General features: G+C 31.7%; 3 non-coding genes and 4 pseudogenes across 3 annotated transcripts; all 7 read left to right on the top strand.

Annotated features, from left to right (window-relative positions):
* Window positions 1-577: 577 nt before the first annotated feature.
* Window positions 578-696, top strand: LOC133334000 (5S ribosomal RNA; annotated as a pseudogene).
* Window positions 697-1106: 410 nt separating this feature from the next.
* On the top strand, window positions 1107-1225 carry LOC133333996 (5S ribosomal RNA; annotated as a pseudogene).
* A 5032-nt stretch (window positions 1226-6257) lies between these two features.
* LOC133333997 (5S ribosomal RNA) lies at window positions 6258-6376 on the top strand. The gene has a single exon (XR_009754475.1). It is a non-coding gene; the product is annotated as a 5S ribosomal RNA (ribosomal RNA).
* Window positions 6377-8531: 2155 nt separating this feature from the next.
* LOC133333994 (5S ribosomal RNA) lies at window positions 8532-8650 on the top strand. Its single transcript, XR_009754474.1, has one exon. It is a non-coding gene; the product is annotated as a 5S ribosomal RNA (ribosomal RNA).
* Window positions 8651-17263: 8613 nt separating this feature from the next.
* LOC133333998 (5S ribosomal RNA) lies at window positions 17264-17382 on the top strand. Its single transcript, XR_009754476.1, has one exon. It is a non-coding gene; the product is annotated as a 5S ribosomal RNA (ribosomal RNA).
* A 347-nt stretch (window positions 17383-17729) lies between these two features.
* LOC133333995 (5S ribosomal RNA) lies at window positions 17730-17848 on the top strand (annotated as a pseudogene).
* Window positions 17849-22460: 4612 nt separating this feature from the next.
* On the top strand, window positions 22461-22579 carry LOC133333999 (5S ribosomal RNA; annotated as a pseudogene).
* Window positions 22580-23607: the final 1028 nt, after the last annotated feature.

Raw genomic sequence — 23607 nt, 5'->3', positions numbered from 1 at the left:
CGACTTTGTTTTAAATAGCACTCACAACCAGGCATATAAAGCAAAACGAACTGTGCTTCTTTGCCAACGACCATACCACGCTGAGTACATCGGTTCTCGTCCGATCACCGAAATTAAGCAGCGTCGGGCGCGGTTAGTACTTAGATGGGGGACCGCTTGGGAACAAGCGGTCCAACTTTTTTTTATTATTTTTTATATTAAAAAATATTTTTTTAAGGTTGTCCAATACATTTGTTTAGGTTTTACTTCAAAAATTAAGAAAATACAAGCATTTTCACCTTTATTTTGCAAAAAATTATACTCCAAAAACGTATGAAAATGCCATTTATTTTCATTTAATTTGAAAAATAAATGAAAAATATGTATTTTCTAATGACATTTTACGGAAGTTAATGAAAAATAGTTAAAAATATTTTTTACAAGTTTCCTTTAATTATAAAAGGAATATTCTTGCTTAATCGAAACTAACAAACGATTGCGTGCTTATTGGTTTGTGTGTGTGTTCACTATACAAACGACTTTGTTTTAAATAGCACTCACAAACAGGCATATGAAGCAAAACAAACTATGCTTCTTTGCCAACGACCATACCACGCTGAGTACATCGGTTCTCGTCCGATCACCGAAATTAAGCAGCGTCGGGCGCGGTTAGTACTTAGATGGAGGACCGCTTTGGAACACCGCGTGTTGTTGGCATCGTCCAACTTTTTTATTATTTTTTATATTAAAAAGTATTTTTTTAAGGTTGTCCAATACATTTGTTTAGGTTTTACTTCAAAAATGAAGAAAATACAAGCATTTTCACCTTTATTTTGGCAAAAAATTATACTCCAAAAACGTATGAAAATGCCATTTATTTTCATTTAATTTGAAAAATAAATGAAAAATATGTTTTTTCTAATGACATTTTACGCAAGTTAATGAAAAATAGTTAAAAAATATTTTTTACATGTTTCCTTTAATTATAAAAGGAATATTCTTGCTTAATCAAAACTAACAAACGATTGCTTGCTTATTGGTTTGTGTGTGTGTTCACTATACAAACGACTTTGTTTTAAATAGCACTCACAAACAGGCATATGAAGCAAAACAAACTATGCTTCTTTGCCAACGACCATACCACGCTGAGTACATCGGTTCTCGTCCGATCACCGAAATTAAGCTGCGTCGGGCGCGGTTAGTACTTAGATGGGGGACAGCTTGGGAACACCGCGTGTTGTTGGCATCGTCCAACTTTTTTATTATTTTTTATATTGAAATATATTTATTTTAAGGTTGTCCAATACATTTGTTTAGGTTTTACTTCAAAAATGAAGAAAATACTAGCATTTTCACCTTTATTTTGGCAAAAAATTATACTCCAAAAACGTATGAAAATGCTATTTATTTTCATTTAATTTGAAAAATAAATGAAAAATATGTATTTTCTAATGACATTTTACGCAATTTAATGAAAAACAGTTAAAAAATATTTTTTACATGTTTCCTTTAATTATAAAAGGGATATTCTTATTTTTTTTATTCATTTGCAATTTATTTAATTAATTCATTTTGTTTACAGATTTACTTAATGGCTAAGTATAAATAAGGTTATTACTTAACATTCTCTAAGTATATTTACTATACGTATAATAGAGACTACCATCTTTGTTGTTTAAAGTTTGCACATAATGGTGCTTACATTCCTTGAATTTAATTTTATTATTTTTTACATGTAGTTTAATATAATGGCCCAAAAATTTTACAAAAAAGGGTTAATCTGGAAAAATTACTTAACCTAAATCTTACATACTATTTTTAATATATCTTATAACTAGACTTAACACTAATATTTACAATATATACAAAATTTTGATTGTCTACTGTTCAGTGTTGTAAACTGGGTTAGTATTTGCGTCAAAGCTATTATACCGTCTGTGGTAGTACATAAGTTTTTGATTATGGAACACCAAACCTTCCTCGTTAAGATTGATCAGTGCACTAGGAGGCATATGTTTGTGTCACTCCTAATTCCTCCTCTAGATGTATGCAATTTTTTATTATTTCATTCTCAAAAAATTCACATTTTTCAAAGTATTTTACCATTAAATTAGTCATAAAGACATCTATTCTGCTAAAATTGATTGAGTTATATATGCTTTTGTTTGAGGGACTCCTTATTTCACCATCTCTATTAACTTCAGCTCTTAATCCAACGGCAGCCGACAGTATTTTTCGTTCGAATACTCTTATCCTTTCCATCTGAGCCGATGAAATATCGCCCAGGCTGGAAAGGAATATGCTATTACTGGCCTTAAAACCTGTTTATAAATTAATAGTTTTATTTGTGGCGTGAGACCACCTCTTTTTTTGAATATGCCTTGGTAAGCAAAAAAGAGTTTCTTTGCTTTTACTAATGTGAAATCAATGTGGCTGATAAAGTTGAATTTCCTACAGAAAATTACACCAAGATATTTCATGTGGTCTATTGCCGGTATTACATTATTTCCAGCTTTTATGATAGGAGTATGTCTTTTTATTCCGGGGTATGAAGCCTTTGGTTTTCCATTTATCATTATGGTCCTACATTTTTGTACATTTAAATTAAGTTTCCATTTTTGAAAATAGTCACATAATTTGTCCATGTATTTGTTCAGACGTCTGTCAATTGTATGTCCAAAGCGACCTTGCAGTGCTAACAAGACGTCATCTGCGCCTTTTTAAAATCTAGGCTATAGCTATGGTGCCCATTTTTCTGCAAAACACATTAGCAACGTATTTAGTAAATGCAGCAAGTGCATGTGTGGTACAATGTTTTGGCCTGAAACCAAACTGGCAATCCCTTAATATGTTATGTTCCTCTATTATCAATTTGATTTTTGCCAAAAGGAAATATTCAAAGAGTTTCCCGAATGGGGATAATAAGGAAGTAGGTCTATAATTTTCGCATTTCGATGCATCTGAATTAGGGTTTTTAATTGGTATCACCACCATGGCTTGTTTCCATTTTGTTGGAAAGTATCCAATATTCAATGAATGATTGAACACCAGCGTTAAAAAAGTTACTATAACTTCTCCAGCTTTTTTGAGGGCAATATCAGGTACTCCGTCAATTCCAGAAGATTTTTTGGAAGACCTTGTTTTTATAGCAAATGCCACCTCCGGAGGCTTAATTAGCCCTTTGCTTTGCCATGCTGTTATATCACTTATAACTGAACCATCTGCCATGAATTCACTACAAAAGTCTACCAGCGGTACCCGGCCGCCAATCCCATTGACAGCCTCATCTGTTTGTTGAACATTCTGTAGATGGTCTGCAAAAAGTTCAGCTTTGGTGATATCTTCCTTTATATGAAGACCACTGTCGTTTATATGAGTGCCGATAGGCTCTTTATAAGAGATTTCTACTGCATTTTTTACATTTTTAAATGTTTTAGAGTTTACTTTTATTTCCTCTAAATATCTAGTATATCGATCTCTCTCAAAATTAGTAATTAGTTCTTTAATTATTATTCCTAAATTTCTAATATCCGCCCTTAAAATATTATGTCTATTAGGGTCTCCGGATCTGCGCAATCTTTGTCGCATCATTTTTCTTTAATAAAATTTATAATATAGTGTGGTAGCTCTCTTAAAACCCGACTTTTGTACTTAACTTTTGGTACACTTTGTTCAATGGCTACCGAAAAAGCATTATTTAGCTTATCAATAGCTATATCAATGTCCTCTGTGTTTTCATTTCTGTTCTTCGGTAATTCGTGATTTTGTATCCCCTGACGTATGAGATTTTTAAATTTGATGATGTCAATTTTATCATAATTATAATATATTTTTTCAAATTCATTAAAGATTGTCTCTGATAATATATTGAATTCCACTGCCATGTGGTCTGATTCAAAGTCTAAAGTTTTCAATAATTGCTGATTTTCAAACACGACTCCCGGTGAAATAATGAATAAATCTATGTATGAGTTTACTACTCTATTATGTCTTGTGGGTTCTGCCGTAGGGCAGAATTCTCGACCTCTTATGTTAAATGTTCCACCCCCCCAATCCTTATGTTTTGCATTTAGGTCGCAACCTATGATAACATCAGAGGTCGCCGCCATATTTGCAATATCATCAAGATCGGAAGTTCGGAAAACAATAGTTGGTGTTGCATACATAGAGACTATGTACAAGGGAGTATTATTTGCCCTATGCAGTTTGATCCCACATGACTCAATATGACCCGTATTAATTATAAATTCTTCGAATTTATAGCCTTTTTTTATAAGAATGGCTGTGCCTCCACCAACTCGATCTATTCTACACTTTTTATGAAGTGTATATCCCTCGATGTCAATTTTATGCTTTATATTCAGTTTATGTTCTGCAAGCAGCATAATATCTGGTTTATGTTTTTTAAGGAAATTTTTTAAATAGTGTCTCCTTTCAATTGACACTATTGAGTTGACATTGAGGAATATGCACTTCAACATGGATATCATAAGCATCAAGAGTTTAAAGAATGCCGTTTGTTTGCCTTCTGATTTGAAAATCTCTTGATATTGTGCGTTATATTTATCCAAGTCACTTAAAAGTTCTGGAAGTGTTTTGCTAAATATGTCGGAACATTCATTAGCCATTGTTAATGTCATAACCGTATTCCCCTCATTAGGTGGTAAATAGTTTTGGGTTTTAATATTACCTGCGGGTTGAATATTATTTTTAACTATATTAGCATAAGAATGGCCGTTTCTTGCCATTCTTATTCTTTCTGAATTTATTTTATTAATGTTTTCTTTTTCCTGTTTTTGCTCCAGTTTTCATTTAAGTAGAGCCTGTCTTATTGGGCAGTCTTTCGAACTTGCGACATGCCCCCCTTTTTTGCAATTTATGCATTTTATTGGGGGCCTTGCTGGAGCATTTATTTCATAGATATTTTCTTTTTCCCTTTCTTTTAGGCGTAAAATTAGGCATTTGCCGGGACCATGTCTTTCAGCGCATTTGACACAATTATGCGACATGCCACAATTAATTGAGACATGCCCGTATCCTTGGTAGTTGCGACATTGTATCAGGTCTTTTCCTCTATCTTTCTCCCATTCTACAATACTACCGAATAAGGTAGTAATTGCTTTGGTGTGTGTGTATGAAACTTATAATTTCTCTCACGCAGGAGAGTTGTAGTAGTTTCAAAATTATTTAGGCCTACAATTCTTAAAGATAAGAGTTTATGATTAACTACCTTAATCCCAAAATTGTTTCTTCCTATTTTAATATCCAGTATGTCTGTAAGTTCCTTACTACTGGTGATGTAAAAATTTATTGCCGGTAGTTTCTTACCCTTTCCGGAATTTTGAGTTTTTGATTTATGCTTGGTTGTTGATGTTGTTGGTTTTGTTGTTACTGCTGTTGTTGCTGCTGCTGTTGGTTTTGGTGATACATTTGTTGTTGTATAATTACTCTCTGTCTGATTTTCTGCAATTGTTGTTGTAAAATTGTTGTCTTTCCTGGTTTGTGATATTCCAGGCAATATGGGCATGTTGCTTGCATGTGCTGGGGCTCGGCTTGCCTCCAGTTAAAAATTTGATGTTAGTGGTGGGTTACTGTCAATTTCCATAACCTCGTTGTTGTTTAAAAATGTTGGTTGTTTACTATTTTCATTTGATGAGATTTGTTTTTGCAAGTCTGCTATAACGCGTTGATAGCTTTTTTCTCTAGCAGCTGTCAGTTGCCTGGCAGTATCTTCTTGTAATTTTTTAGTTTTTGTAGTTCTTGTTCCATTGCTAGAATTTGTGTATCTAGCTTTTCACTAGATGGATATTCATCAGTGGCATTTTTCCTTTTTTCTTTCGATTAACTTTGATATATGTTGTGTTTTCTTCACTTATTTCGTCGATTGTGTTATTATTATTATTTATAATAATTTTTTCAACATCCTTATTAGGTTATTTGCTGCCTAATTCGGTAGCAGGCACCATATTGTCTATTGATGCCTTGCCGGCGTTGGAACCACAATAACCAATGACTGCTTTTATCTCTAGTTGAAACAAAATTTTATCGCTTTATTTTGTGGTATTTTTAGACACTTTTCCCTTTTCACTTTATTTTATTTTTAAACACTTTACTGAGCACTGAAAAACACAGAATGATGTATATTCTTATTTTGCTTAATCAAAACTAACAAACGTTTGTTTGCTTATTGGTTTGACTGTGTGTTCACTATACAAACGACTTTGTTTTAAATAGCACTCACAAACAGGCATATGAAGCAAAACAAACTATGCTTCTTTGCCAACGACCATACCACGCTGAATACATCGGTTCTCGTCCGATCACCGAAATTAAGCAGCGTCGGGAGCGGTTAGTACTTAGATGGGGGACCGCTTGGGAACACCGCGTGTTGTTGGCATCGTCCAACTTTTTTATTATTTTTTATGTCCAATACATTTGTTTAGGTTTTACTTCAAAAATGAAGAAAATACAAGCATTTTCACTTTTATTTTGGCAAAAAGTTATACTCCAAAAACGGATGAAAATGCCATTTATTTTCATTTAATTTGAAAAATAAATGAAAAATATGTATTTTCTAATGACATTTTACGCAAATTAATGAAAAAAGTTGTGCCAATGATTTTGAAAATGGTATAAGTCATATTGTTTTTGTTTCGAGATATTTAGAGTTTTGCATTTTTAAGATTATGATTTTTCGACATTAAAGTAGTCCCAACAAACAAGTATATATTATGATTGCGAAATTTATTGTCATTTTTAAAAGAAAATGTGGGTTTGAAAGGATTAAATGACTTGTACCACTTTCAAAATTAACTGCATGACTTTATTAATGACTTATACCAAAAATGAAACAATTTTATTAGTAATTAACGTTTTATGCAAACTCATTTCATTGTGACAAAGTAAATTATTCATTAGTATGTAGAGAAATAAAATGTTTGTGAAAAATTGGTGGAATATACGTAGTAGATTATCATATCTTTACGTTTTTCTTTTGTTATTGGTATAATGGTTGTGTATAATCGAAATAAATCAATATTTCCGAAACTTCTAGGCCTTCCTTTTTTAGGTGAGAGGTCTAATACTTTGAATTCGTTGCATCCAAGGAAGTTTTATAAAGCATCTTATATGGGGCATTTTTTAGAAATCTGATCCATTGTATTTTTAACCAATTTTTAACCTTTTTATTGATTATTTCAGTTGTTTTGTAGAAATAAAATCTTTTTGATCCATTTGGGTTTCTCATCTTACATGATTCTGTTAAATTATTGTTACGTTCTTGGATTTTACTTAATCCCGTGTAGACGTTGTTTTATTTCCCAATACAGTTCGTACTAAATAAAACGCGGGTTCTTTCTGATTACGAGTATTACGATGATTTTATTGACACAACCTTACTTTGCACTTTACTTTACAGTTTTACGTTACTTGACTGTTTCAATTCGCGATCTGATTCACAACTGACTAACTGCCTTGCCATTTCCCCTATTTATATGAGCCTTGCCTGTCGCTACAGAAGTTTCTAGACGATCTGGTAACACCTAGATTACGAACAATCTACCAATGCAACAAAAACATACAAACTTACATTGAGTGAACAATAACAACAACACATATACAGGCGAGGGAGTAACAAAGAAAGGGGAATTAAGAAAGGGAAATTAACGGAATTCATCTAAATTAACTTAAATCTAAAGTTATATTCGTAACATTAAAATAATGCTCAGGGACGTATAAATAATAAGATTTTTAATTTTAGTTTCTATCAAACCAAACCGGATACCATAAATTTATGATCAATTGTTTCAACATTATTATCAGATGACTGAACAATTTTTAACCATATTAAAGCTATGTTAATGTTTCGATTGAAACCCTAAATTGTATACATATATGTTGCGCTTATAGTAAGCTACCGAAACAGAAAGTTTTGGATAAGGAAGCGCTTTTTGTAGGTCAAATGTAAATCCGTAAATTTCTTTCGGGTTATCTTTTGTTTTTTGTATGTCATCGTTTAAACTTTTTCTAGCCTGTTCCGCACTTCTAAGATGTGAATCATGAATTTCCATAAGATGCAACTTTTCGTCTTCATTACTGGGAGCATTACTTCCATTTATTCGCCGTAAAACGTCTACAATTAACTTTAAATAGTAGGTTTTTACATAAAAAGTTTTAGTTCATCCCATCTGAACCACTATCTGAAGGCATAACAAAATTACTTTGTGAACACACTGACTTATACCGCTATCAAAACCAACAACATCTGTATTTCAGTTAACAACTAAAAAATATGCTACTACTTTCTTCAGATTATATTATTTTATTATGATTTGACAAGTAAAAGCTAATAAAGTAGATTTTTAAAATTTTTGACTTATACTACTTTCAAAATCATGGGCACAATTATAAAAGGAATATTCTTATTTTGCTTAATCAAAACTAACAAACGTTTGTTTGCTTATTGGTTTGTGTGTGTGTTCACTATACAAACGACTTTGTTTTAAATATCACTCACAAAGAGGCATATGAAGCAAAACAAACTATGCTTCTTTGCCAACGACCATACCACGCTGAGTACATCGGTTCTCGTCCGATCACCGAAATTAAGCAGCGTCGGGCGCGGTTAGTACTTAGATGGGGGACCGCTTGGGAACACCGCGTGTTGTTGGCATCGTCCAACTTTTTTACTATTTTTAATATTGAAAAATATTTTTTTAAGGTTGTCCAATACATTTGTTTAGCTTTTACTTCAAAAATGAAGTTTCAGTTTAAGTTTTATTTTCCCAAATTAGTTTTACAATAAATGTTATATAATATTAATCTTAACATAAAATTACTCTTACACAATAAATGTTTTCTAGAGATATTCATATTATTTAGTAATATGGCACGGCCAGCCAACCATTAGGTTTTTTTTTTTTAAATTAATTTGAAAGTTTATTTTTATTAAATCCTCGGAAAAAGGGATGAAAAAATGAGGCATATATTTTTGCTTAAAACTACTTAAAACTAGTGGGCTTTGCCCCTTACAAACTAATATAACAAAAACAATAGAAAACAAAGTAAAATTAATAGTAATTCATATCAATTTTTGGTTTATTTATAAATGTACAATAATTCATTTTATTTTAGATATATATATGGACACACAAATACATATATACTCACATTCATACGCACATATACATACGTATATATATATATATATGTACATACATATATATACATACACACATACATATACATAATTAATTTATTTTCATTTCCCAGTAGTTCGAGTAACTGGTTATGAACTGGTTATTTTACTAGTTACCTGTAACTACCACTAGTTATCACTTCATACCCTAGACTGGTGAATTTAACATGGGTATGTCATTGGGGAAGTCAATTGTCCCCTGCCTGCCTTACCAGTAACCAGTCATTTGGGTAGATACTATTCTTAAGTATTATTCCTAGTTACAAATATATAGCAAAGTAGCTATTATAACAGTTTGGAAAATTGAAAATATAAAAGATATTTTGAATACATATTTTTTATTTATTTCAAAATTTTGCCATTCTGATTTTTCACACCGCCATTTTGCGATTTCTTTTGTCTCTCGACTGTTTTTCGAATCTGTCCTCTACGAAATATTGAAGCATCTGAAATAGAAAATTACAAAATAAAACTAAAGATATGGGTCTCTTAAGAATAAGCTTTTGGAGAATATTTACCTATGTATTTCAAACTTTTATTTGTTCCCCCAATATGTTGGATGCTTCTGAATTGACATCTATTGAAAATCTGTAGAATAATTTTGTTGAAAAAAATTGCGTATGTATTTATTGTGTCGCAAAACCAGAACTTACCTTAGATTCAACATATGAATTTGAGATTCTTGAAATTTTTATTTAAATGGCACTTCATCTTCAACATCGTGAATATTGATTGCTTATATTTTTGTATAAAACACATTTTTATTAAACATTTGCTTTCACAATTCAAAAAAATTATAAAGTCTGAACAAAATGACAATTGTTTTTTCTGTTTTTCTTTTTTTCGATTCATTACTTTTCGCATTACCAGTAACTACAGAAATAGAAAACGTTTTCAATCAACAAATGAAGTCAATAGTATATTTTGTGTTCCATTTTTGGGTATAAAGTAACTAGATAACATAGTAACTAGTTATATAACTATACATAAGTAGACAATTGCTATTTATTGAACAACTGGGTTATTGCTCTGTAATATAGACTGTGTTTACAAAGTCAAATGTTTTATATCGCATGTGATAGAACATTAACTTGTTTTCGTCAGTAAAAAGTAGATTTTTTTATGTAGTGAAAGGAGACACATTGGTGTTAAATAACCGTTGTGTTCTAATATATTAGTGAGTTCGTCTTCAGAAACATTCAAATTAGATATGATGGGATTATTGTGGCTGGTGCCATTTTCTAGAAAAGGCAGTGCAGTGATTACCATGAATTTGTCTATTCTCGAGATTTCACAATCTTCGTAGAGTATACATGTATGGTTTGTTGGACGACCATTTTCATTAATATAAGATTTAAGACCTAGACATTGTTTAAGCATTTTTCTCTAAATAAATCCGATTCTTTTCACCTGGTGCGATGATATGGAGAACCAGATAGGGAACGCATATGATAAAGTCGGACGGACTAATTGTTTATAGATTAATAATTTTACATTTTTGTAAGGCCCCCTTTTTTCCAATAATATTTCGCAGTTTAGCATATACTGCCTTTCCTTTTTGTAAAATATAGTCGATATGACGTGTAAATTGCATGTCAGATTGCAAAACTACTCCAAGATATTTTATAATATCGGGGTTTTGTATAACCCCCATTCATTGAAATAGTCGATTAATGTTTTTAAATATTTAGTTGCTTTCTTTTCGGCTGTTTCAGCCCGATGATGCGTATATGAAATAATAATATCATCTGCAAATATCGATATTAGTTCACCATCCATGGGTTCCGGTATATCTGCTAGAAACAGATTATATAATACTGGCCCCAGGACAGATCTCTGTGGTACTCCAGATTTCAATTGATGAATTAAATTCGTCTATTGCCACATGTCAGTATCTATCATTAAGGTAATTTTTTATTATTCTTATTAGCCCATGATTGAACCCATACTTTCTGTCCATTTTATAAGTGATTCCTTCTTGTCAGACGGAATCAAACGCTTTGCTGAAGTCAAGACTTACAGCAATGGTTGATTTTCTCTTGTTTAATCCGTTTTTTTATTTTATCTGTAAATGCCATAAGGGCATGTGTGGTAGATGTATACTTTTTGAACCCATATTGAACATTTTTCAATGTATTGTTATCATCAATATGCAGGTTAATATTTTTTAAGATAAAAATTTCAAATAATTTTCCAAAGGAACTTAACAAGGAAATAGGTCTATAGCTATTTGGGTTAGTGGGATCTTTTCCAGGTTTAATAATTGGAACAATAGTAGATTTTTTCCATTTTTTTGGAAAATATCCAATATTAATGCAATGATTAAAAATGAGGGAAAGGTATTCCCATGTGATTAAATTTGTTCTTTTGAGAACGTAATTGGGAATAAAATCTATTCCAGCGCTTTTTTATTGTTAAGTTTTCGCATAACTGATCCTATTTCATTTGGTTTTATTATTTTAATGTATGGGGTTTCAGATGAAAGCAAATTACTTCCACTAAATGCTTTTCTGGCAAGTCTGGTAAGAAGCTTTTTGGGAGTGTGTTTATGAATATGGTTGTTCATTGCATTGTGGAATGCCATAGTTAGGCCATCGATAGACTTATCTATTTCTTCAATAGAAACATTTCGATTTTTTGGAAGTATACTGTCACCTAGGGTTCTTTCAAGCGCATTATTAAATGCTCGAATTTTCATGGTTTTGAAATTAAATATTTTTTTTGGTTGGTCCATATTGATATTATTATTTAATGAGACTGAAAGTGTCACTGCTCTATGGTCAGAATTTCCATCTATAGTGTCCAAGCCAACCACAGCCTTTCTGGGATCTGATAAATTTATTCCGTTTGATACCATGAAAATATCTATGTATGACTCAGAGGAGGCTGTTTTTCAATTTGGGCCATTTGTTTATAGTATGTTATTATATGGTGTCGACAGTAACCAGTCATATAAAATTCTACCATTTTGATTTAATTGATCACCACCCCAATGAGTGTGCTTGGCATTGAGTTCGGCTTCAATTATTACCTCATTTGGGCCAAAAATATCAGCAATTTTGTCCAGATCCGTTTTAGCTATTATCTCCTGTGGCCTGTTATACAAGGATGCTAAAAATATTGTTTCCCCATTAATATTACTCAGTTTAACAATAGTTTTTTCGATGTTGCCCGTATTTGCATCAACGCGCTCACTTTAAAATTTTTTTGATAAAAATCGCCGTACCACCACCTAGCCTTCCTTTTCGGTACTGTCTATAAATTGTGTAGCCTTTAAAATTTAGTTTATGATATTCGTTTAGTTTATGTTCCACTATCAATATAACAGTACGTTTACACTTAACCGGATTTCCACTAAATCAATATATGTCAAATAAATCCTCAGTAGGTTATGTTCTAATGTACAAGAAAATATTTATGTTCTTTAAGAAATATTTTAAAATAGTGCCTTTTCTGCCTAGATATAAGCGAATTTATGTTAATAAAAATTACTTTTAGGTTAATCATTTAATTTTAAGCTTAAAAATAGACCAAAAAGGGCTTCAGTTTTGTCCTCATCTGATTTGATTTGTTTATAATTTATAGCAAAATCTCAAATTTTTTGCATGCAGGTAAGAAAATTCTTACCTAGAAATTTTTGACAATCGGTATCAAAAGCTCCCATAGTTGGGATGTTTGTCCAACTGTTGGGATGTTTGCCCAACTTCATAATTTTTTTGATTTTGTGTTCCGGTGGAAACAAGGTTTTTTTCTAATAATGCTAGAAAATGAGGTACCTGCCTCAATTTTTGAAGCTGTTAAAATTTTTGGGATTCGTATTATTTGTAAATTTTGATGTATTTAGTTTCTTTTGTGCCATTTTTTCGGGGATTTCAAGGCCTTTGGGGCATTTTTTGTAGCTAGCTACATGCCCTATTGTACCACAATTAAAACATTTAACAGGCTTACCTATTGTTTTAATAATTTTACAAGTTTCTGGGTCAGTTATTATGTTTTCTTCTGTATTTAGCTCTTTTGGTGGTATAGGGCAATTGTTTGGTCCGTGTGATTCACTACATTTGACATACTGGTATTTGGGTCTACAGTTTGTAGTGATGTGGCCTAATCTTTGGCAATTTCTGCACTGCTCTAAGCCTTATTTTTATATCTTTCTATTGTCACATCATTATTTTTTTTTTGGAATTCTAAATAGTCTCTTACTTTTTTAGTTTAAGATGTATAAGGTTTTTATTTATCGTTTTTATGGAAAACAGACTGCGACCTAACAATTCTTTTAATTTTTGAGTAAAATTTTTCACATTGATGTTATATATTTTAATTAAGGGTAGGCTGGCCTTACCTTTTGTAGCGCTTCCGACGTTGTTATCCTGTGGTGTAACTTCTTCCCCATTGTTTTTTGGCTCCACTTCCTTTTGGGTAATGTGGCTTTCAACCACGTTGTGGTATCTTTTCCATCCTCACATTCATATGCCATCGAGAGGTCTTCGGCTGCCTCTGTGGCCCAATCTTTATTATTACTTGCATTTTTGTTTTTTAACCAGTCATTAGGTATATATAAGTCAACGCTTATATTTTCGCTTTTGTTCATTATTTTTCAAGAGCTTTTTCCAATTGTTTTATTTTCTCATTTGATTTTTCAAGTTCTTTTTTTAGCATTTTACACAGTTCTTTATAATTGTCTTCGTCATCAGTAGAATTCCTTTTTTCACTGTTCATTGTGATATTGTTGTTATTATTTTTTTCTTTCTTTTACGCCTTACTTCAATATAGGTCGTATTTTCGTCATTTAGATTCACATTTGACATATTTGAGTTATTATTGTTATTCAAGGCACTTGTTACATTAGGTATGTTTTCATATATTGATTGGGTTGTCTCTACGTCATCAGCATTAAAGCTGTGACAAGACACTTTCCAATGTTCACTTATTTCACTTGTTATTTTGTTTGTAACAAACAGCCTTATTTTGGATGTCAACCACGTGAATTTACTCGCTCTTCCCCTTCGACTTATTCCGAACAACATTTTCTTGTGAATTTTTTCGCATTCTCGCTTTCGCCTTATTCTGAATGAAGTTCAAAAGCGGAAAAATCCGCATTGGGGAAAAATTAGGTATTCTGGATTACAGGGAGTAGGAGAATGAGATTAAATTTTGTGCGAAATTTTTCGCTAATAAATTCAAAGGGAGCTGACTACAAAAACATAAGTAAGAAATATTTTTATGAAAAATATTTACACAATACTTATTCTATGACGATTTAGAATATTATAAATGATAGTAAGAAAATTTTTATCTGAAAAACAACAACAAAAAAGCCATTGAAATCTTATTGATAACGATGCATGCTGAACTAAATATTGCCAAGGGATATATGAAGGTAATAAGGAATATTTAAGTCGAGTTTGATGCATATCACAGGCGAAATACAGACATTTTGGGTGAGGATCTGTCTCTGTCTCTCAAGAAAAAAATTTTAAAAATTATGGAAAAACCAAATTTGCCTGATGAGCCGCTTAACAGTGAAAAACATAAATAAAAATTATGAAAGAACAAAAATAAAGCTACAAGAAATATACAGCATTATTCTGGATGTCAATTCCTCGTGAATTTACTCGCTCTTCCCCTTCGACTTATTCTGTACAACATTTTCCTGTAAATTTTTTCGCCTTATTCTGAATGAGGTTCGAAAGCGAAAAAATCCGCTTTGGGAAAAAATTAGGTATTCTGGATTACAGGGAGTAGGAGAATGAGATGAAATTTTGTGCGAAAATAAATTCAAGGGGAGCTGACTACAAAAACATAAGTAATAAATATTTATATATTTACACAATACTTATTTTATGACGATTTAAAGGTAATAAAGAAATATTTAAGTCGAGTTTGATGCATTATGGAGGCGAAATGCAGACATTTGGGTGAGGATCTGTCTCTCAAGAAAAAAATTTTAAAAATTATGGAAAAACCAAATTATGTAGAAACCAAAATTTAAATAAAAATTATGAAAGAACAAAAATAAAGCTAAAAAAATATTTTTTTTATCAAAATTGTCGTGTGCATCATTTGAAGAAAGAAATAAAGGAGTAGGAGCAAATCATAACATAACTGGCCACTTTAAGAATTTGGGGAAATAAAATATCGAAATTAAGTAGAAAGGCACACAATGAAAATACAAAACTGTGAATTAATTAATTCAATCGCCGATTTCTTCCCATTATTCGTTGTGTTTTTGCCATCATAAAAAATGTTCTTTTCTTTGTAATCTATTGTAGTTGTTGCACCAAATTGCATCAAAACAATAAACAGCTGTTTCACATGCCATATTGTAGGTTGCCATATTTTCAAACTTTAATTTATTTTCTTTTAATTACAAAGCATTTATACAGCGGATTATTGATATTTCACATCAGTATCGTTATAACAATAAAAAGTAAACATTTTTAATAAAAAAATCAACAAATAAAATATTGAAAAATATTACACAATTAAATTACAATGGGGCAACACACATTGCAACTTAAATTACAATATGGCAACACGAATCTTTTTTTCAACCACCATTTTCCAAAACTCGAATCCGCATATCGCATTTTTTGCTTCTCCCTATTCATTCAGAATAAGGCGAGAATGTGAAAGCGAAAATTTTTTTACATGCAAGATAACTCCCAATGAATATCCAGAATAAGGCTGAAAATGTTTATCTCTCAAAAGTAAATATTTCTATTTCACTTTATTTTTAACTTTTCAATTTATTTACTTTTTTATTTTTACTTCACTTCACTGCTAGAGCTTGTTGTTTTCACTTTGAGCTTTCACTTAACTCTACTTCAAAAATGAAGAAAATACAAGCATTTTCACCTTTATTTTGGCAAAAAATTATACTCGAAAAACGTATGAAAATGTCATTTATTTTGAAAAATAAATGAAAAATATGTATTTTCTAATGACATTTTACGAAAGTTAATGAAAAATAGTTAAAAATATTTTATTCAGGTTTCCTTTAATTATAAAAGGAATACTCTTGCTTAATCGAAACTAACAAACGATTGCTTGCTTATTGATTTGTGTGCGTTTACTATACAAACGACTTTGTTTTAAATAGCACTCACAACCAGGGCTGCCATATTTGCCGATTTATCGGCATTTTGACGATTTTTCACTCTAAAAATGGAAAATGCCGATTTTCCGATTTTTGCCTCAGAATTGCCGATATTTCAACAATCGACACAAATTGTCTAACTTTTTAATTTAATACGGCGTTACTATACAAACATATAAAATTGGCAGCTTTAAATCATTATAACTATCGGCGACTCGCCGCAGCCGTTTTCAATGGCTTATATATCAGCATTTTTTGTCAGCATTGTTCTCTGTCTAGTTTATATTTTACATCGAATAAGGCAAATCTTTAGACTCCGAGTTTTGAATTTTGAAGAAATTTTTGAAAATGCAGAATATAATTAAAAAAGTTTTTGGAAAAAAATTTCCGAAATTAAATGTGGGGACTCCAAATTAGCTTTTCCAGTTTTGTCTAAATTTGTACAAAGAATTATGGTTCTTCCACACTGCACAGCAAATGTGGAACGAATTTTTAGTCAGGTAAACCTTAACAAAACTAAAATTAGAAGCTCACTTGAGAATGATTCATTCTAAATATTACCTCAAACTAAATAATTCATATTGTTTTAATTTCAAAATTGATAATGAATTACTAAAATTGTGCAATAAAAATATGTACTAGTTTGTAAGTTATTTTTATGATCTGAAAGATCTCACTAGTGTACAGAATAATTACTACATTTTAGAAAAATCTACATTTTTTGTAGAAAAATGAATCTTTTATGTTATTTTTTTATACAGAATTGAATTTGTTATCTTTTTTTTTAATGTAATAAACAATATTGATTTGTTATAAACCAAAAAAATATGAATTTACTTATAAATTATATGCTTCCGATTTTTTGCCGATTTTTAAAAATACAAATGCCGATTATGCCGATTTTTTCTGAAAAATTGACGATTTTTCATGAAATTTAACTGGCAGCACTGCTCACAACCATGCATATGAAGCAAAACAAACTATGCTTCTTTGCCAACGACCATACCACGCTGAGTACATCGGTTCTCGTCCGATCACCGAAATTAAGCAGCGTCGGGCGCGGTTAGTACATAGATGGGGGACCGCTTGGGAACACCGCGTGTTGTTGGCATCGTCCAACTTTTTTATTATTTTTTATATTAAAAAATATTTTTTTAAGGTTGTCCAATACATTTGTTTAAGTTTTACTTCAAAAATGAAGAAAATACAAGCATTTCCACGTTTATTTTGCAAAATTTTATACTCAAAAAACCTATGGAAATGCCATTTATTTTCATTTTATTTGAAAAATAAATGAAAAGTATGTATTTTCTAATAACATTTTACGCAAATTAATGAAAAATAGTTAATTTTTTTAAGTTTACTTTAATTATAAAAGGAATATTCTTGCTTAATCGAAACTAACAAACGATAGCACAAACAAACAGGCATATGAAGCAAAACAAACTATGCTTCTTTGCCAACGACCATACCACGCTGAGTTCATCTGTTCTCGTCCGATCACCGAAATTAAGCAGCGTCGGGCGCGGTTAGTACTTAGATGGGGGACCGCTTGGGAACACCGCGTGTTGTTGGCATTGTCCAACTTTTTTTTATTATTTTTTGTATTAAAAAAATATTTTTTTAAGGTTGTCCAATACATTTGCTAAAGTTTTACTTCAAAAATGAAGAAAATACAAGCATTTTATTTTGGCAAAAAATTATACTCCAAAAACGTATGAAAACGCCAGTTATTTTCTTTTAATTTCAAAAATAAACGAAAAATATGTATTTTCTAATGACATTTTACGCAAGTTAATGAAAAATAGTTCAAAATATTTTTTTACATGTTTCCTTTAATTATAAGAGGAATATTCTTAGTTTGCTTAATCGAAACTAACAAACGATTGCGTGTTTATTGGTTTGTGTGTATGTTCACTATATATGTATATATTTGCAAAATTTCATTTGTTTACAAATTTCTTAAGTCTATTTCTGTATTTATTATTTCTAACGTATAAAATGCTTATCTAGAATTACATCGGTTATGGTATTTTTTTTTAATTTTGTGCAAGGCCAGTCCATTCTTTCTTTTAACTGTATAAATATTGAGTTTCTTGTGGAAATTGGTAAAAAAACACAAGTTTAACTTTTACATATAACTAAAAATGACTAATACTAAAACTAAATAAAATAATAATAATATTTACAATGATTATGTAAACATTGCCACATTTATTGGTCAGTTCTGTATACTAAATTGTGAAAATTTTATGTTCTGTATCTTCTATGATACAGTACTAATTTACCTGTGGAGTCAAAAATTTCTCCACTGTTATTTAAATTTAAAATACTCATAGCGGGCATGAATATATTTATGTCTTTTAATTTATTATATTCGTTGTCATTTATTATTAATTTTTTTACCATGTGGTTATCATGCATGCTAAATCGGTTTAAGCAATCGATGGCTGTTCGCATAGCAAATTTGTCAAACCTTTCCACTCTACTTTCTTTGTAGATTTTTATAATTGAGGGGCTTTTATAATACCCTTGTTCTGTAAGACGCCTACCAAGCCCTAAGCAGTGCGCCAATACTTTCCTTTCAAACATTCTGATGCGATCCATTTGATGTGATGATATCAGTGACCAAACCGGAAATGTGTAGCTCATTGTGGGTCGAATAAGTTGCTTATATAAAATAAGTTTAACTTTTTTCCTAAGTTTTTTATTAGCATTAAGTACCCATTGGTAAGAGTGGTATGCAGCTCTACCTTTTTTGATTAGGAGATCGACATGTCTTATGCGGTGTACACACTATCATTTTTGAATGGCACTCTTGCTGAAATATCGGTCTGCTTGCCAGTGTGTCCGTTAATTTCTCTCAGTCATCAGACAACCACAAAAAATTTTGTGGTTGCGTGAAAGTCAGATGTTGGATGTTTGTTGGTTCGATAATGTGAACATAAAAAACGGCAGTCGGACAAATAAATTTCGACATTAAAATTAAATCGTATGGAGAGATGCTACATATAATGAAAAATTATAAAATACATTGTACTGTGGACGACATGAAAAACAAAATAAATACATTCAATACATTCATCCCACAGAAAGAAGTGAACTCAAAAAATAAAGCAGTCTGAAACATCTGGACATTCTGAAATAGTTTTTAAAGTCCATGGGCTCAGAGTCTCGAATTTCTTTTAAAATATTCACATGTGAATGTTGTTTTCGTGAGGCTATCCATATCTTCACCAATTTCGTTCTTTTAATAACATTATTTTCGCCATATTACAAAGCAATTATTAAAAATGCACACCCAATTTTTTGCCATCCATTTTTATTAATATATTTCGTTTTTACGGTGTCTTATTAGCACAATTTATAAATTCGAATGTCGGTTTGAAAAAAGCCATGAATGATAATTTGTCGAAACTGTCACTCATAAATGATATATATATATATATATTTAAGTGTGTGTGTTTGACACCACCAATTTCCACTTTTGTGATATACTTTTTTGCGTTAGCATAAATGTTCAACCCCTTTCCCTTAAATATAATCGTTTGACATTTTTCAGTATTTAGTTTTAACCCCCATTTGTCAAAATATTATTTTAAGGTTGAAAGGTATATACATAGCCTAGTGTTGGCTATTCTAGCTCTTGCATGAGTAGAAGTGACAAATATGTCATCTGCATATATAAGTAATTTTATATTATCTGGAGGTTGTGGTATGTCAGCCAGATAAATATTATATAGTACGGGCCCGAGTACCGAACCTTGCGGTACACCAGCACAGACTTCCTGAAGTTCTTCAAATTCCAAATTCCACATAGAATGTTCTATTTTGCAAACAATTATTTATCAGTTTTGTTAAAAACGGACTAAAATTTTTTTCGATGATACCTTTACTGGGTACGGTATCAAATGCTTTCTGGAAGTCCAAACTAACACCAATTGTAGCACTTCTATTGTTAAACCCCCTAGAAATTGTGTCATGTAATGCTAATAAAGCATGTGTAGTTGAATGGCACTTTCTAAAGCCAAATTGACTGTTGTTTAGTACCGCATTATCCTCAATGTGTTCATTGAGTCTATCTAATATTAAGACTTCATACAACTTTCCTATACAGGAGAGTAGTGAAATGGGTCTGTACCCACCTGGATCAGTAGGGTCCTTCCCAGGCTTAAGTATCCTATATTAAGGCAGTGGTTGAAAATTACTGCTAAAAATGACCATGTTCTATGGCCTGTTTTTCCTAATATAAAATTTGGGATTTTATCATCACCAGATTTTTTTTGTTGTTCGTTGCCCTTAAAAATTTTGCCGATTTCACCAGGCATTCTCATTGAAGGGTTCAATGCCCCACCATTGGCTAAAAAGTCTCTACCGAACTGAACTAAGGTCTAGTAAGTGGCCCTATATGCATTGGCAATTATTTGTGTATTTGTAAATGGAATACTAGCAAATGTTTTTGCAAATAAATCAGTTTTGTTTTTCGATTTCAGTTACTACACTGTTGCCTGATTCATTAAGATGGGATATTTAAGTCCCTTAACTTGACGAAATATATCTTTGCCAGGTATTATGGATTCAAATTTTTTAACTAAATTATTTTCTTCAAAAATTGATATTTTTGTTTGATTAAATTGTCCACATTCTGGATTACCGAACTAAGAGTAATTGCCTCTTGAGGGTAAAGAATTCTGTATAGTCTTCTTCTTGCTGTCTTTTTTGGGCTATCAAATGAATGATGTCCGGTGGTAGTTTTATTAAGCTGTTGCCCGAGGGAATGAAACTGGTCATGGCAGAATTTATTGCTATATTAAAAACAGTTGTCATACAATCAATTGAATGGTCTATATCTTCCATACCTACATTACTATCTATTGGAAGCAGATGATTTTGAAGCTTGTCCCGACCCCTAAGATTTTTAATTTTTACAGCTGTACCTTCAATATTAATTAAGTTTATGGCTAGTCTTTTGTAATGGTATTTTTCAGACAGACGGCTGTTTCCCCCCTAGGTCCATTGAGTCTATCTTGCCTATATAGTATAAGAATCCAAATTGAGAGTATATCTTGTTGAAAGTCCGTGTTCTGCCAATAACAGTATGTTCGGCTTGTGTTGTTGTGTGAATAGGTTAAGATAATGCCTTCTATGCTGAGACACAATCGAATTTAAGTTGATAAAATTATCTTTAAATTGGCCATTTAATTTGAGACAGGTGAACAGCTGATATAAAGCCTGCGTCTTTTCAGCATCAGTAGTTAATTGTTTATACGCTTCTACATTCGTTCCTATTTGAGTCAGGCAGGTAAAAAAATCTTTATCGAAAAGCCTAATGCAATCTGCATCAAACATTTGCATGAAATTGCATGGGGCTGGCTGTTGTGGATTACTTATTGTTGTTGCATGTTGGTGTTGATGCTACTGTGGCTTTTCTCTTTTGTGGCTTGCGGCGTACATCAATCCATTCTCCTGTATCCATTTCATCGTCGTTTATATTTTCTCTTGGCTGTGTGCTTACAGCTGATGTTATTGGCTGTATTTGTTGCGAATTTGCGTTTCTTGCTGGTGTTGTAGATTTTGGTTTCAGTATTTTCCTATCCCCAGGCGTCTTGCCTGCCTGAAGCGGATTCGGACTGTTCACCGGGTTTTCCATAAGCACTGGCATTTTGCTTATCTTTTGTACCGGCTGTATACAAGTATTATTCACAGGATTTTCTGTCAAAGATTTTGACGCCATTAAAAAGTTTCTATTGGCGGCTGAAACCAATTTCTGGTTTTCCTTTTGAAGGTCGACAATTACTCTTTTATAATTTTTTTCCCTTGACAAAAGTTCAGACAGTTGCCCGGAAGTTTTTTCTTGTAACTTTCGAAGGGCAGTTAGTTCTGCAATTAAGGACTTATTGGTGTCCTCTAACGAAATTAAAGATTTTTGGAGCAATGTTATATTAGCTCCTATTTTAATTTTTGAGTAATTGGGGTCATCTTCTTCTCTCTTTATCTCTTTGAACCTTTTATTTAATATTTTCACTATCACATCACAAAACAGAATTTAATTATAAAAGGAATATTCTTGCTTAATCGAAACTAATTAACGATTGCTTGTTTATTGGTTTGTGTGTGTGTCACTATACAAACTACTTTGTTTTAAATATCACACACAGGCATATGAAGCAAAACAAACTATACTTCTTTGCCAACGACCATACCACGCTGAGTACATCGGTTCTCGTCCGATCACCGAAATTAAGCAGCGTCGGGCGCGGTTAGTACATAGATGGGGGACCGCTTGGGAACACCGCGTGTTGTTGTCCAACTTTTTTATTATTTTTTATATTAAAAACTATTTTTTAAGGTTGTCCAATACAAGCATTTTCACCTTTATTTTGGCAAAAAAAAATTATACTCCAAAAACGTATGAAAATGCCATTTATTTCCATTTAAATAGAAAAATAAATGAAAAATATGTATTTTCTAATGACATTTTACGAATGTTAATGAAAAATAGTTGAAATCATTCTGTGTTTTTCAGTGCTCAGTGAACTGTTAAAAAAATAAAATAAAGTGAGAAGCAAGAAATGACTAAAATACCACAAAATAAGAGCGATAAAATTTTGTTTCAAATAGAGATAAAAACAATTGTTGGTTATTGTGGTTCCAATAAAATATATATATAAGTGTCGTCGGTGATCTTGTTTGCCGTGGCATGGCATTAACGAACAATATGGTGCCTGCTACCGACATAGGTAGCAATGAACCTACTAATGATGTCGAAAAAACACAGCATATATACAAAAAAAAAAAAAAAAAACAGGAGAAATCCCACTGATGAGTATCCATCTAGTGAAAAGCTAGAAACAAAATTTCTAGCAATGGAGCAAGAACTTCAACAACTAAGAAAATTGCAGGAAGGCACAGCCAGGCAATTTACAGTCGCAGCTGCAGAAAGCAGCTAACAACGAGTTATAGCAGACTTACAAAAACAAATTGCATCATATGGAAACAATAAACAAACAACATTTTGTAACAACAGCGAGGTTATGGAAATTGAAAATAACCCATCACACTAACATCAAATTTTGAACTGGAGGCAAGCCGAGCTCCTGTACAGGCAAGCAACAAGCCCATACTGCCTGGGATATCACAGGACAGGAAAAACAACAATTTTACAACAACAACAAACAAATCAGACTGAAAGTAATTATACAACAACAATGGCAACAACAACAGCAGCTGTAGAAACAAAACCAACAACATTATACAACAACAATATCAACAAAACCAAAAACAACAATAGCAGTAAGAACATAACTAAAAACATCAGCAGCCAAGGCAAAAAACC

The sequence above is a fragment of the Musca vetustissima genome, unplaced genomic scaffold, assembly GCF_032173495.1.
Source record: "Musca vetustissima isolate MV318-11 ecotype Yass unplaced genomic scaffold, APGP_CSIRO_Mvet_v1 utg6087, whole genome shotgun sequence".
Taxonomy (NCBI): Eukaryota; Metazoa; Arthropoda; class Insecta; order Diptera; family Muscidae; genus Musca; species Musca vetustissima.
This window is presented reverse-complemented; position numbering and strand designations above follow the sequence as displayed.